Source organism: Pleurodeles waltl, chromosome 6, assembly GCF_031143425.1.
Source record: "Pleurodeles waltl isolate 20211129_DDA chromosome 6, aPleWal1.hap1.20221129, whole genome shotgun sequence".
NCBI classification, from domain to species: domain Eukaryota; kingdom Metazoa; phylum Chordata; class Amphibia; order Caudata; family Salamandridae; genus Pleurodeles; species Pleurodeles waltl.
In genome coordinates, this window is record NC_090445.1 from 1,043,500,430 (window position 1) to 1,043,513,396 (window position 12,967).

Genomic DNA, 12,967 nt, shown 5'->3' on the forward strand with positions numbered 1-12,967 from the left:
AATACATGTGAGAACCCAATGGAGTGTCCTGACATCTCCTGTTACTAAACGGAGTCGCTAAAGAGCACAAGTTCTGCAGGTTGAGAGAATCCCCTTGGAGTAAGGGGTCCATGTTTGATGGTAAAAGAAAAACACTGGGGAACATTTCAGGATAACGAACGAAAAATTCGCCAGAAATGTAATGACTCTACAGGCAGTTTTGTGCATGCTGCCTTACAAAAGGTGTGAGCCTTCAGTGGCTCCAGTCTTTTGCTACGAGTCTCTGGATAACTTGCAACTTAGGAAGCTATGCACTAAGTGCAACGTGTCTTGCATGTAGCTCAGCATGTGGTAACTTCTTGATAAAGTTGCGATGTTTCAACAAAGAGAAAGGAAGAGCTATAATTTTGCAGATATGACATTCTAAGGTGACATATTGGGGCCTAGTCATAATGGTACATATATATGTGTTGATTTACTATAAGTAAATTTAGTCTTACACTTTTGAGTAACTTTACTACTTTGGGCTATTCACCATTTACGAGTGTAAAGGTAAAAGTATCAGAAAGTGTTGTATATATAAAATTAAATGTAATGCAGTTATTTTTAATGAAAGTTAATGTTATTTCTCAAAATAATTAAATTATTAATATATTTAAAGGTAAAATAATACATATATTTTAAAAATTCTATCTCCATTATATATCCATCATATCTTTAAATAGTTTAACTAATTTAATTTAATTTTACAGTATCTCCAATTAAACTCTGTACCCCATTATTTCCTATGGGAGTGTGTCCCAGTAGTTGTCAATGGGTGGTGCAGGACTTAGATCGGAGCTAAAGTACATTTATTAGGTCTTTTTTTGGCTGTAGTAACTATAGAAGGGTAGTTTATTAATACAAATTAGCTTAGTCTTTTGTGAGTTTGTGAACTTTCCTCCCTAACCACCACATTCCTTCTAAAACTGCTTCTTATCCTTACTCAACTACTCCAGTTTAATCATAAATATTCCTTATTTTCCAGTAACTCACCCTGTGCCTCACCCAATTACTACTAAAACATATGCTTAAATGTACAAAGGCGGAGTTCACCACACATAAAAGGTAGTAGAGGAAGAGTAGACCAACACATAACTGTGTGAATAGCATTTTATAATACGTTTGTAATACTATTTATTAAACATACTACAACATGCAGCATGTAAATAAGCTCTTTTAGTTGTCAGTTATTCAGTCGTGAAATGTCCTAAGAAATGTTTGTGCCAATTTAAATATTATTTGGAGGATAGGTTGTCGGCAGATTGCTACATCTAAGATGGCTTAAAATAATGTTTTGTTGGAAACGGTGCCATATTACAAATATCTGGGTGCAGATTTAGACGCTCGAGGCACCTTCAGTCAACCCAAAAAATGTATAGATCACAAAGCAGCAGCTTTAATTTCTGCCTTTTCTCTTTAGGCAAAACGGCTAGAAGGTACCTCATCCTATTTGTTGTTAACTGTTATTTCTTCTAGATTGCTACTTACACTAACCTATGCCAGAGTGGCAATATGCGGTTTGGAAGCAACACTTATGGACAAAATTCAGCTTAAGGTATACAGGCGAGTTTTTAAATTACCACAATCAGCCTCGCTAGCGCAGCTTCGTTTGGAATTTGGGTTAGTCCGGCAAGATCTGGCAGCAAAAGCTGAATCGGTAAAGGCTTTGTATAAAATCACTCATTCGGCTGATAAATTAAACAGTGCCCTTAGGTTGGCTTTGGCAGTCAGCCTACAATAAATATCTACAGTCAGCTATCAGCCAACTACATCTGCAGGAGCTGTGGGAGGCAGCACCATTATATGATTCATTCAAAAGAGGCACTAACAAGGCTAGTCCATCCTTGTCTTTCATGCAAGATAAAACTAAACTTAGCGCCCACTCCCTCACAAGCCACTAAGTGAAACTAGAGCTGGCTACATATCTCTCCATACCCTACTTGCTGTTAATGAAACACCAACTAATGATAATGCGATTGGGCCATTTACCAACTACAGCAAACTTTCTATTATGGTGGAATCCAATACGGAGCAATGCAGGTATTGCACACGCCATAAGAAAGACCTCATTCAAATAACTTGTGTTTGTCCTGGGCTGTACGACCTTCTGAGAAGGCTTAAGAGAACATTGAATGATAGAGGTATCCGAAATTGTAGAGCTGCCATGGTAGCTTGTTTGAGTCCACACAATGCGCAGTAAAACTGCAAGTTTGTTAGGTTCATGGTTTCAGTGCTGTGGTACAACTGTTGCACATGTTCTTAGTATAGTGGATTGTTTACTAAAATAGCTCAATACTTAATCCCTTTTAACTAAATAGCCACTAGCACTTTAAGTTGACTTAATGTTTAATAGACAAAAACGTGATGTGTTGTAGTACAGATGTCGGGGTGATTAGTAAATCAAGCACATTAACCTGATTAAACTTTTCGAAGTTTTAAGAGCAATGCTTGGACTGTTTTAATCTTTAGGCAATTAATGAATGGCACCTGCACTTTTGGCCTCTAGAGCCTAGGAAGTCTGCAGACAGTTAAAAGGTAAATTTGCTGTGCACACTCCGCTCTAAAAGAATCGCAAAGATGTTAATATTCAGAAAATCTTTTAATCTTAAGGTGTTTATTTTTGTAAATGAATTTTAATTGTATCATAATGTATTTAATTAATATGTAAAATGCACAATTGTTATGGTTTTAATTAACTGAAGCAATAAATCAAATCAATCAATCCTTCTTTACTATGTCTTCATTCCTCTGCCATTGCAGCAGTGCCTACACTCTTGCTGTAACCACATGAGCATCCTAAAGGACTTTTTCAGCAGCGGAGGTTACTGGTAAGTCTCTGGTGGATTTGGACTTAGTAGTGACAATGTGAGGGTCAGTGTGGGCTGGTTGGATGGTGGCTTGTGGTCCTGCAGCTGAAGGGGCAATCAGCAGCAGGATAACATGTTGATATAAGGTGAGTTGGTAGCTGGAGGTCTCCTGAAACCTTCAGGAAGTTTACAGAGCTCATAATGCACCTAGAGTTGTTAAAATAAAATAATAGCTGAAGTGACTAATTTAAGACTTATATGACTCACAAAGTGCACACAGGAATCCTGTAAGACTGAGAATTAAAAAAAATAGTTTTGAACCTGATATACTCAGTTATTATTGTAGCGGCACAATGGATTAGCATGCTCATGCCCCTTCTCTCTGAAAATATGGTGGGTCAGGCCTACCAGGAAAGGTGATGAGACGCTTGATACTCTGACCTTCATGGATTACCAAACAAACCATACAGGATCCTAAACAAACAAATGTGGCTGCTCCTGGTTGCTATCATAACTCCTGGACATACATATTAGGCTACATTTATTCCCAGTGCTGTCATAACTGTCTGAAAGAAGAATTAAGTGGTCTAGGGATTAAGGCCCTCATTACGACCCTGGCAGACAGGGGAGAAGTGGCGGTAATACCGCCAACAGGCCGGCAGAAAACAAAATGGAATTATGACCATGGAGGTTACCGCCATGATCATCCGCCACTTCTCCACTCTGACCGCCAGGGCGGTGACCACTGCTGGGCTGGAGACTTCGGTATCAGGACCCTGCATACCGCCATGGATTTCGTGTGGTTTGGAACCGCCACAAAATCCATGGCTGTAGGCACTATCAGTGCCAGGGAGTTCCTTCCTTGGCACTGATAGGGGTCTCCCCTGCCACCCTCCCCCGCCACCCTCGCCCACCCCGAGTCCTCCCCCCACACCCCTGACCCCCGTACAACCGCCCAAAGGAGGTAGTACCTCACTCCTCACCCCCCCACATCGACACAAACCCCCCCCTTCATGCACACAGACACCACCATCACACATGCCCACACACATACTATCAAGCATCCCAGCAGACACACACAGACATACACGCACACATACATACAGACATACACGCACACATACATACAGACATACACGCACACATACTCACAGTCAAACATACAGACATCCATGCACACATACATACAGACATACACAAACACACATTCTCACAGTCAAACATACAGACAGACACACACACATTTCCAAACACACAACACCCCCGAATGCAAACATGCACTCACACACTCCCACTCACACCCCCATGCACGCACACACCGCACAGCACACAACAACCCCCCACCCCCCTCCCCTAATGGACGATCATCTTACCTTGTCCGGTGATCCTCCGGGAGGGGACGGGATCCATGGGGCTGCTCCGCCGCCAGCACCCCATCACCAGAATACCGCCACGTTGAATCATGGGACGTGATTCGGTGAGCGGTGTTTTGATGACGGGGCGTTGGAGGTGGAGCAGCCTCCACTTCCCCGCCAATCGCCAGTATGGCTGCTGGCGGGTCTCCATCTGAAAAAGGATGGAGGGCTGCCAGCAGTCATAATACGCTGCGCGGAAGACCACCTGCACTGGCAGTCTTCAGCGCGGCGGTACCTCAGCGGTCTTTCCAAAAGACCGCTGAGGTCGAAAGGAGGGCCTAAGTGTTTTTGTCTCTGAAGAAGTGGATACCACAGAACCAGCAAAGTGTGATAGAACCAGTAGATTCTAGAGGTTAACTGAGGCCTTAAAAGGTCTTGAATGGTCCTAAACGAGTTAGAGTCCCAGAAACAAGTTTGAATAGGGCATTCAATTGTGCCAAACAAGTGTCAGTACTAGGCTTCAGTAAAGAAGGTCACAAGCCCTAGGAAAGAACTCCAGCTGGGACAGGAAATGAAAAGGTAATCAATACCCATGACTTTGGAGTCAAAGGTATTCAACATTACTTGATCAAGGAGGACTCACTGGAGAATCAAGATAACCCCAGAAGCCTTAAGTGGGGATGATAAATTATGCAAGTTCTTAGATGTATATAATGCTCGGTCCCTCAAGAACTGTTATGATGACTGCTTTGGGCTTAACAAAAAATCTAATGAAGATCACCTGTTAATAGTGGTCAAATCATCACCTGAGCACTCGAACAGTCATGTTTTAGTAGAGGTTATGAATATTATTTGTGAGCCTTTTTCATTATTAGAAGTAGGTCCAACTAGGCAACTTAGTTTGGATAAGGCTGCAGTAAACACTCCTGGTGGTATATCTAGGCCCGGGGGAAATTTTTAATTCTTCTTGCGGAATTGAAGGATTTTGGTGACTCCACGTTGCTCTTTTAATGCAGAGTTCAGACCAAATCCTGCCAATCACCACGAAGAGACATTCCCCTTAAAGGATTGCAAAGACACCCAGAAAAATACGAGGCCCAAGCAAGAAAGCTAGCACATGCAAGTGTGATTTGGCATCCCCTAGCACAGTTTCCAGTTGCTAAGGAGCCTTCAGGTGTGATTTTCTAACCTGAGCGGGTGCTGGATCAATCGCAGTCAGACAGAAGGCTGCTTCTCAATTAGATTTTCTACTTGAGTGGCAGAAAATTAACTAAAAATTTCGTGCATTATTGAGCACCACGTTTTGTCATTCAAGCTGAATATTCAGTACAGAACACACTACCAGCACTAAATTGCAGTGAAAGCAGTGCAAAGTCCTTTCTTTCTGCATGTTGGTGGAACTTTGTGCAATCTCGTGGAGTTTTTCTGTCACTCCATGGAAATCTATTGAATGAAATTTGTCAATATGTGCCCACCTCTAGTTATACCTTCAAATGCATATTGCTGCAATTTTTTGTCTGATTTACTGATTAGAGACAACTCACAGAATATGTGGATGGATTATCAGTTGTCTACTGAATGAGGTGTTTCTAATAACTGCCATCCCAATGAGAAATTGTGTGAAATCACTACCCGCACAAATAACTTATCATTTCAATCCTGCAGAATCAGCTTCCTGGATCAAGGGAGTAGTATAGACCCAGCAGTAGTAGATATAAAATAAGAAACTGCAGGATAGCTCCACAAACCACAGTCACAGGCAGGGCAGCACTTCTCCTCAGTTCTTCAGCTCTTCTCCAGGCAGAGGTTCCTCTTGATGTCTAGAAGTGATCTAAAGTCTGTGGTTTTGGGTGCTCTTCTTATACCCATTTTGCCCTTTGAAGTAGGCTTACTTCAAAGGAAAGTCTCACTTGTTTGTGAAATTCTGCCTCGCCCAGGCCAGGCCCCAGACACACACCAGGGGGTTGGAGACTGCATTGTGTGAAGGCAGGCACAGCCCTTTCAGGTGTGAATGATCACTCCTCCCCTCCCTCCTAACGCAGTTAGCTCATCAGGATATGCAGGCTACACCCCAGATCCCTTTGTGTCACTGTCTATATAGAGGTGCAAACAGCCCAACTGTCAAACTGACCCAGATAGGTAATCCACAAACTGGCAGAGTCACAGAATGGGTAAAGCAAGAAAATGCCCACTTTCTAAAAGAGGCATTTTCAAACACACAATTTCAAAACCAACTTTACTAAAATATGTATTTTTAAATTGTGAGTTCAGAGATCCCAAACTCCACATGTATATCCGCTCCCAAAGGGAATCTATGCTTTAATCATATTTAAAGGCAGCTCCCAAGTTAACCCATGAGAGGGATAGGCCTTGCAACAGTGAAAACGAATTTGGCAGTATTTCACTGTTAGGACATATAAAACACATTAGTATATATACCTTAAACATACACTGCACCCTGCCCATGGGGGTACCAAGGGCCTACCTTAGGGGTGTCTTCCTTGTAAGAAAAGGGAAGGTTTAGGCTTGGTGTGTGGGTACACTTGCCAAGTTGAATTGGCAGTTTAAAACTGCACACACAGACACTTCAGTGACAGGTCTGAGCCATATTTACAGAGCTACTATTGTGGTTGGCACAACCAGTGCGGTAGGCCCACTAGTAGCATTTGATTTACAGGCCCTGTGCACCTCTAGTGCATTGTACTAGGGACTTACCAATAAATCGAATAGGCAATCATGGAAAAACCAATCAACAGTACAATTTACACAGAGAGCATATGCACTTTAGGCTAAAGTGTTCAGAGTCCTAAAGCCAACAAAAACAGGTCAGAATAAATAGGAGATAGGAAGCAAAAAGATTGGGGATGAACCTGCAAAAGGGAAAAAAGTCCAACAGACGTCAACAAAGGCTTTGTGGTGCTAAAATCACCATCATCCCAGCTTTCAGGAACAGGCAGACTTGAATCGGAAAACCACATTTTTCAACACAATTGTGGCATTTTTCTGTGACATAACCCATTTTTACTATGTTTTGTGCTTTCAGCCTCCTTCCAGTTAGTGACAGAAATGGGTGTAAAGCCAATGCTGGATCCCAGACAACTAAACATTTCTGAAAAGTAGACAAAACTCTGAATTCAGCAAGGGGTCAGTTGTGTAGATCCTTCAAGGTTTTCCTACAGAAAGTAACAAAAAGAGCCATTTCTGTCCATGTTTTCTTCTCTAACATTTTCCAGCTAAATACCGTTATTTTTACAGGACTCCTCTGGTTGTGGGGATATATAAGGCTTGTAGGTTCATCAAGAACCCTAGTTACCCAGAGCCAATAAAGGAGCTGCACCTTGTAATGGGTTTTCGTTGTATACCAGGTATACAGCAATTCCATTGGTGAAATATAGAGAGTGAAAAACAGGTATCAAGGAAAACTTTGTATTTCCAAAATGGGCACAAGGTAAAGTGTTGAGAAGCAGTGGGTATTTACACATCTCTGAATTCCGGGGTCCCCATACTAGCATGTGAATTACAGGGCACTTCTCAAAAAGACATCTTTTTTACACACTGTCTTACATTTGGAAGGAAAAAATGTAGAGAAAGACAAGGGGTAATACCAGTTGTTCTCCTATTCTGTGTTCCCCCAAGTCTCCCGATAAAGATGGTATCTCACTTGTGTGGGTAGGCCTAATGCCCGCAGCAGGAAACACAACATGGACACATCACATTTTTACATTGAAATCTGACATGTTCTTTGGAAAGTGCCGGCACCTAGGGAAACCTACCAAACCTATGCATATTTGAAAACTAGACACCTAGGGGAATCCAGTATGGGGTGACTTGTGAGGCCCTCACTAGGTTCTGTTACCCAGAATACTTTGCAAACCTCACAATATAGCAAAAAACACTTTTTTCCTCACATTTCGGTGATAGAAAGTTCTGGAATCTGAGAGGAGCCACAAATTCCTTCTACCCAGCATTTCCCCAAGTCTCCCGGTAAAAATGGTACCTCACTTGTGTGGGTAGGCCTAGTGCCTGTGACAGGGAAGAGACATCACTGGGGGAGTTCAGAGGGGCTTCGGGGGGCAGGGGAAGCACTTCCCTGCCATCCCTGATCCAGAGAGGGGGGTGGGCGACCCACAGGGGGAGCCCTGTGGGCTAGGTACAGGATGAACTGGTCTTGCCCTTGGCACAGCAGCGCTGCAGCCAACGGCGAGACCAGCTCGTCCACGGCCCTGTAAGGGTTAGCAATGCATTATTTTGCTTGTGGGTGTTTGTTCCACCCGCATACTAGCTCCCTAAGAAGCCAGAGACTGCTCGCATCACTACCACTGAGAGTCAGGCCTAAAGGGGCTGTACTTGGCCTCGTTTGAAGAGCCGTAGTAAGATGGATCCAATGACCCCAACCCCACTGCTATGATTAAGAAGCCCTTGCTTGGCGATGCCCCCAAATGGGAGCTAATCCCCATTCCTGATAAAATTCACTGTTGTACCATTTAAATCACTGAATTGTGTTTGTTTTAACTAAATAGTAAACTTTCTTTTTTACATATAATGTTCATTTTGGTGTTTTCTGGGTATTCAGAGCTACCGATGGTAGGATCTAGATCCCTCATAGAAACTGACTTTTAATTTTAGGTACTACATTAATTGATTATGTGAGAGCTCAGCCACAGTTCATATCAAGACAGGATCCTAGATTTACTAACAACTTGAATTGTCCTTGCCTAGGCAATATAAGTCCAAAAGTGATATTTACTGAACCATGTAAGGGGTGATTTGCACCGCCTTGCTTGACGTTTTAAAGAAATAATTCAATTTAGTGGCTGATGCTGAGTAGTATTACATTTCATAATGGTAGTCATTCCACGGGTGGAACTTTGGGGTTCCAGTTGCTCCACTCATGTAATGTGTCACAATCCCAGATTAACTATAATCAGTAAAACTGAGATTGTGTCAAAATGGTGTGCCACTCTAGGATAGTGCAAAAACAAGAAATATTTTTATTGCTCTGCATTACTTCCTCTTTGTATGCGTGATATATTCTGCATCACACACAGAAACAAGAAATGGTCACTTACACATTGGTTGTGCAAGAAGGTATTGCACAAAACAATCCTGCCTGTAACACAGGCACCCTTGCTCTATGGCGCAAGGGACCCTGCATTGGAGATAGGCAGCACACAGTACTCCAGCACCTGGAGGGAGCAGAAGTACACCATATCATAGAAGATTTGGGGGCATATTTATGAGAGGCTTGCGTCAGCATTACATCATGATTTGTAATGCAACAGCAGTGTAAGCAGTAAGTCATATATGTAAAAAGATGCATTTGCAAAAATGTGGATTTTTGTTAAGGGTTGCGTGTGGCAAAATATATGTTGAAACTAGTTGCAATGTAGGGGTTCCCCCACAAAATCTGATGCAAATGAAACACAGCGATATTTATGGATTTACAAATGCATCAAATAGTTGGGAAGATCAAAACAACGCCTCATATGTGCCAGAGTTGCTGCGCATCAGCAAACAAGGGGTAGAAAATGATGATGTGGCTGTGGTAAAAATAGAGCAACCCCACAAAATAATTTGACAAGTTCAACTATGCCTTGGAGGCTGTCATACTGCAACTTGGAGTATCTAGGAGACTACCACCACCATAACAAGCACCTAGGCAGCGAAGGGGGAGGGAGCGTGTGATCTGGCAGCTCATATCCCTCATTGACCTCAGGGAGGAGGAGGTCATACAGTTCTACAGATTCAGGAGAGACTCTTTCATTGAATTGCTGTATAAGATTGGGCCAAGTCTCCAGCCACCAACTGCAAGTCCCAATAATGTTCCCTCAAATGTGAAACCTATATCTGTGCTTCACATGTTGCCATCCAGTTCCTTCAAGGTCACATCACGCAGAATCTCACAAGGATCATGTTCCACGTTCCTCCCCTCTGTCGTGGATGCCATAATCAAACTCACATCCCAGTACCTCCTCTTCTTCAAAACTCAACAACAACTTGACACCAAGCAAGGAGTCCACAAACAAGCGTAGCTGGATTCCCATATGCCCTTGGTGCGATTGACTGCACACATGTGCAATTTGTGCCCCCTGCTGCAACATCCCACCTCTACAGAAACCGAAAGCAGACATTTTCAATCAATGTCTAGGCCATAGGGGATCATCAGGGGATGTTCATCAATGTGTTGGCCAAATTTCCAGGGAGTGCACATGATGCGTTAATTTTCTACCACAGTATGATAAATGAGTGGTTTTAGAATGGTAGATATGGGAATGGCTGACTCATTGCTGAGGAAACCAGAAATATACATCATACTAACTAAGATGTTGTAATGTATGACATAATAGTCATATATGTGTGTATGGATCCCATGTCACATGCATATAGTGGGAATAACATACTCCAGCAAGTAGACAATGATATTCCTTTGTGTCATTCCCTCACTAATGCTGCAATTGTAGTAGCAAAAAATTAACTGTGAGAAGTATTGTGTCATCTTACACTGAGCGAGTGGACAGAACCACATTTTCTACACTGTTAACAAATCAACACACAAATCATCTGGCACACAAGTAAAGTCAATACGAGTAGAAAGGATACATATTAGCAGGAGTGACTCACTATACATTTTAGGGGCGGGAGGCGTGGCACACAGGGATGGAGGGATATTATTTAATAAAAAAACACTCACCTGGATTGTCGCCACTGCTGCTACCACCACGCCTCTCGTCTGCTGCAAGCACAAGCTCCCAGCCGGTCCTGTGGCCAATCCTCATGCTACTCAGAGCAGTGTTAGGATTGGCTGGGAGTGCCCAGCCAGGGCGATTCCAGGCAGACTGGGAGCCTGTGCCTGCTCTCTCCTGCCCGGCAACACAGTGCTGGGCTGGAGAGACCACAGTGCGCATGTGTGTTTGGCCGGCCCGAGACGGCCGGCCAAAAAACATGTGCAATGAGGCACTACCCTTCAGAACTCATCACCAATGCCCCATCCCTTTCTCTACAAAACAATAATAAACATTGTTCAATATTGTTTTATAGTAAAAGGTTTGCAGGTGCTGCTGCTGGCAGGGGGCAACACTCCTCAGCCCTAATGGATGAGCCGAGCCTGCATATTAGCTACTTGTTGATGTGTGTGTGTTCAATGGTGTATCTAGTCTTAGTAATTAGTTAGAGTTCCACTAAAATAATAGGGGTTTAACAAATCATGTGTTTTTAAGTAAATGTGTCACACATGGCAGTAAACTTGTATGATGACCAAAGTATCAGGATCAATGGAAGAAGTATGTAAATGTCAACTACAGACATATGTGATAGCAACAGTACAAAGTATGTCTATGTCTCAGCCATTCATGCAGTCTAGGTCCAAACATACACATAGACCCTCATTACAACATTGGCGGTAACTATCAGTTTGTCCCATATAAAAATGGCCTACATTGCCATAACTATGTGTCAATCTAAGTTCGCCATGACACCTTGCCATACAAAAAACATTAGCTGTTAGTTGACATATAACTATCCGTGTCACATGCTGGGAACTCACTACATGTACTAAGCAAATAGCCATGCTAAATTTAGGTAACAAACCAAAGGGTGTGCTAATGTGTAGGCAACTAAGGACATCGGAGGTGTCAAAAGGACACATGTATGTGTGAGTGTCAAACATGTTGCTACTTTCACTACCTACCTAGGGCTGAATATATGCCAGAGAATCTGATCATAGGTTTGTCACTTTGGACGTATAGTGAGCGCAAATAACATAGAAATGTTGGAACATTCCAAAATACCTATCATAGTAATTTATTGCAAACATTACAGTCAACGTACAGAAGTGTTCCATTTATCAGGACATTGGCAACATTTGCAATGCCACTTAGGGCCAGATGTAGGAAGCCTTTTGCTTGTCGCAAACTGCGAAAAACGCAGTTTGCGACGCGCAAAAGGCTTAACGCGATGCACAACCTCAAATTGCGAGTCGGTACCGACTCGCAATTTGAGGCTGCGACTCGCAAATAGGAAGGGGTGTTCCCTTCCTATTTGCGACCGCATCGCCATGCTGAGTTGGTTTGTGACCGGGAATGCTGTCGCAAACCAACTCGCAGTTACCATCCACTTGAAGTGGATGGTAACACATTCGCAAAAGGGAAGGGATCCCCATGTGACCCCTTCCCCTTTGTGAATGCCAAAGAAAATATTTTTTCAGAGCAGGCAGTGGTCCTGTGGACCACTGCCTACTCTGAAAAAAACGAAACCAAATGGTTTCGGTATTTTTTTCGTTTTGCAGCTCGTTTTCCTTTAAGGAAAACGGGCTGCAAAAAGAAAAAAAAAAAAACAGCTTTATTTAAAAGCAGTCACAGACATGGTGGTCTGCTGTCTCCAGCAGGCCACCATGTCCGTGAGTGCATTGACTCGCTATGGGGTCGCAATTTGCGACCCACCTCATTAATATTCATGAGGTGGGTCTTTGCGACCCCATAGCGAGTCGCAGAAGGTGTCTGAGACACCTTTCTTCATAATATTTTGCGAGTTGCAAATTGCGAGTCGCTATGACTCGCAATTTGCAAGTCGCAAAATATTTTTTTGCTACATCTGGCCTTTAGAACTTGAAGATGCATGTATAAACCAATGGTCAACAGTATCTAACACATATAGTTTAAATTTGTAAGACGTGTGTGAGTTTGCCAGCATACCTAACACACATGGACAGTTATGTCTCAGTAATAATGTGCATAATCATTTACTGTTTTATTTTTGTACTTTCAGCTGACCAACGATATGGGCTGC

At 42.8% G+C, this 12,967-nt stretch overlaps 1 pseudogene; it reads left to right on the forward strand.

Moving 5' to 3' along the window:
- The first annotated feature begins 12,311 nt into the window (after positions 1-12,311).
- LOC138302301 (small nucleolar RNA SNORA35) lies at positions 12,312-12,434 on the forward strand (annotated as a pseudogene).
- Positions 12,435-12,967: the final 533 nt, after the last annotated feature.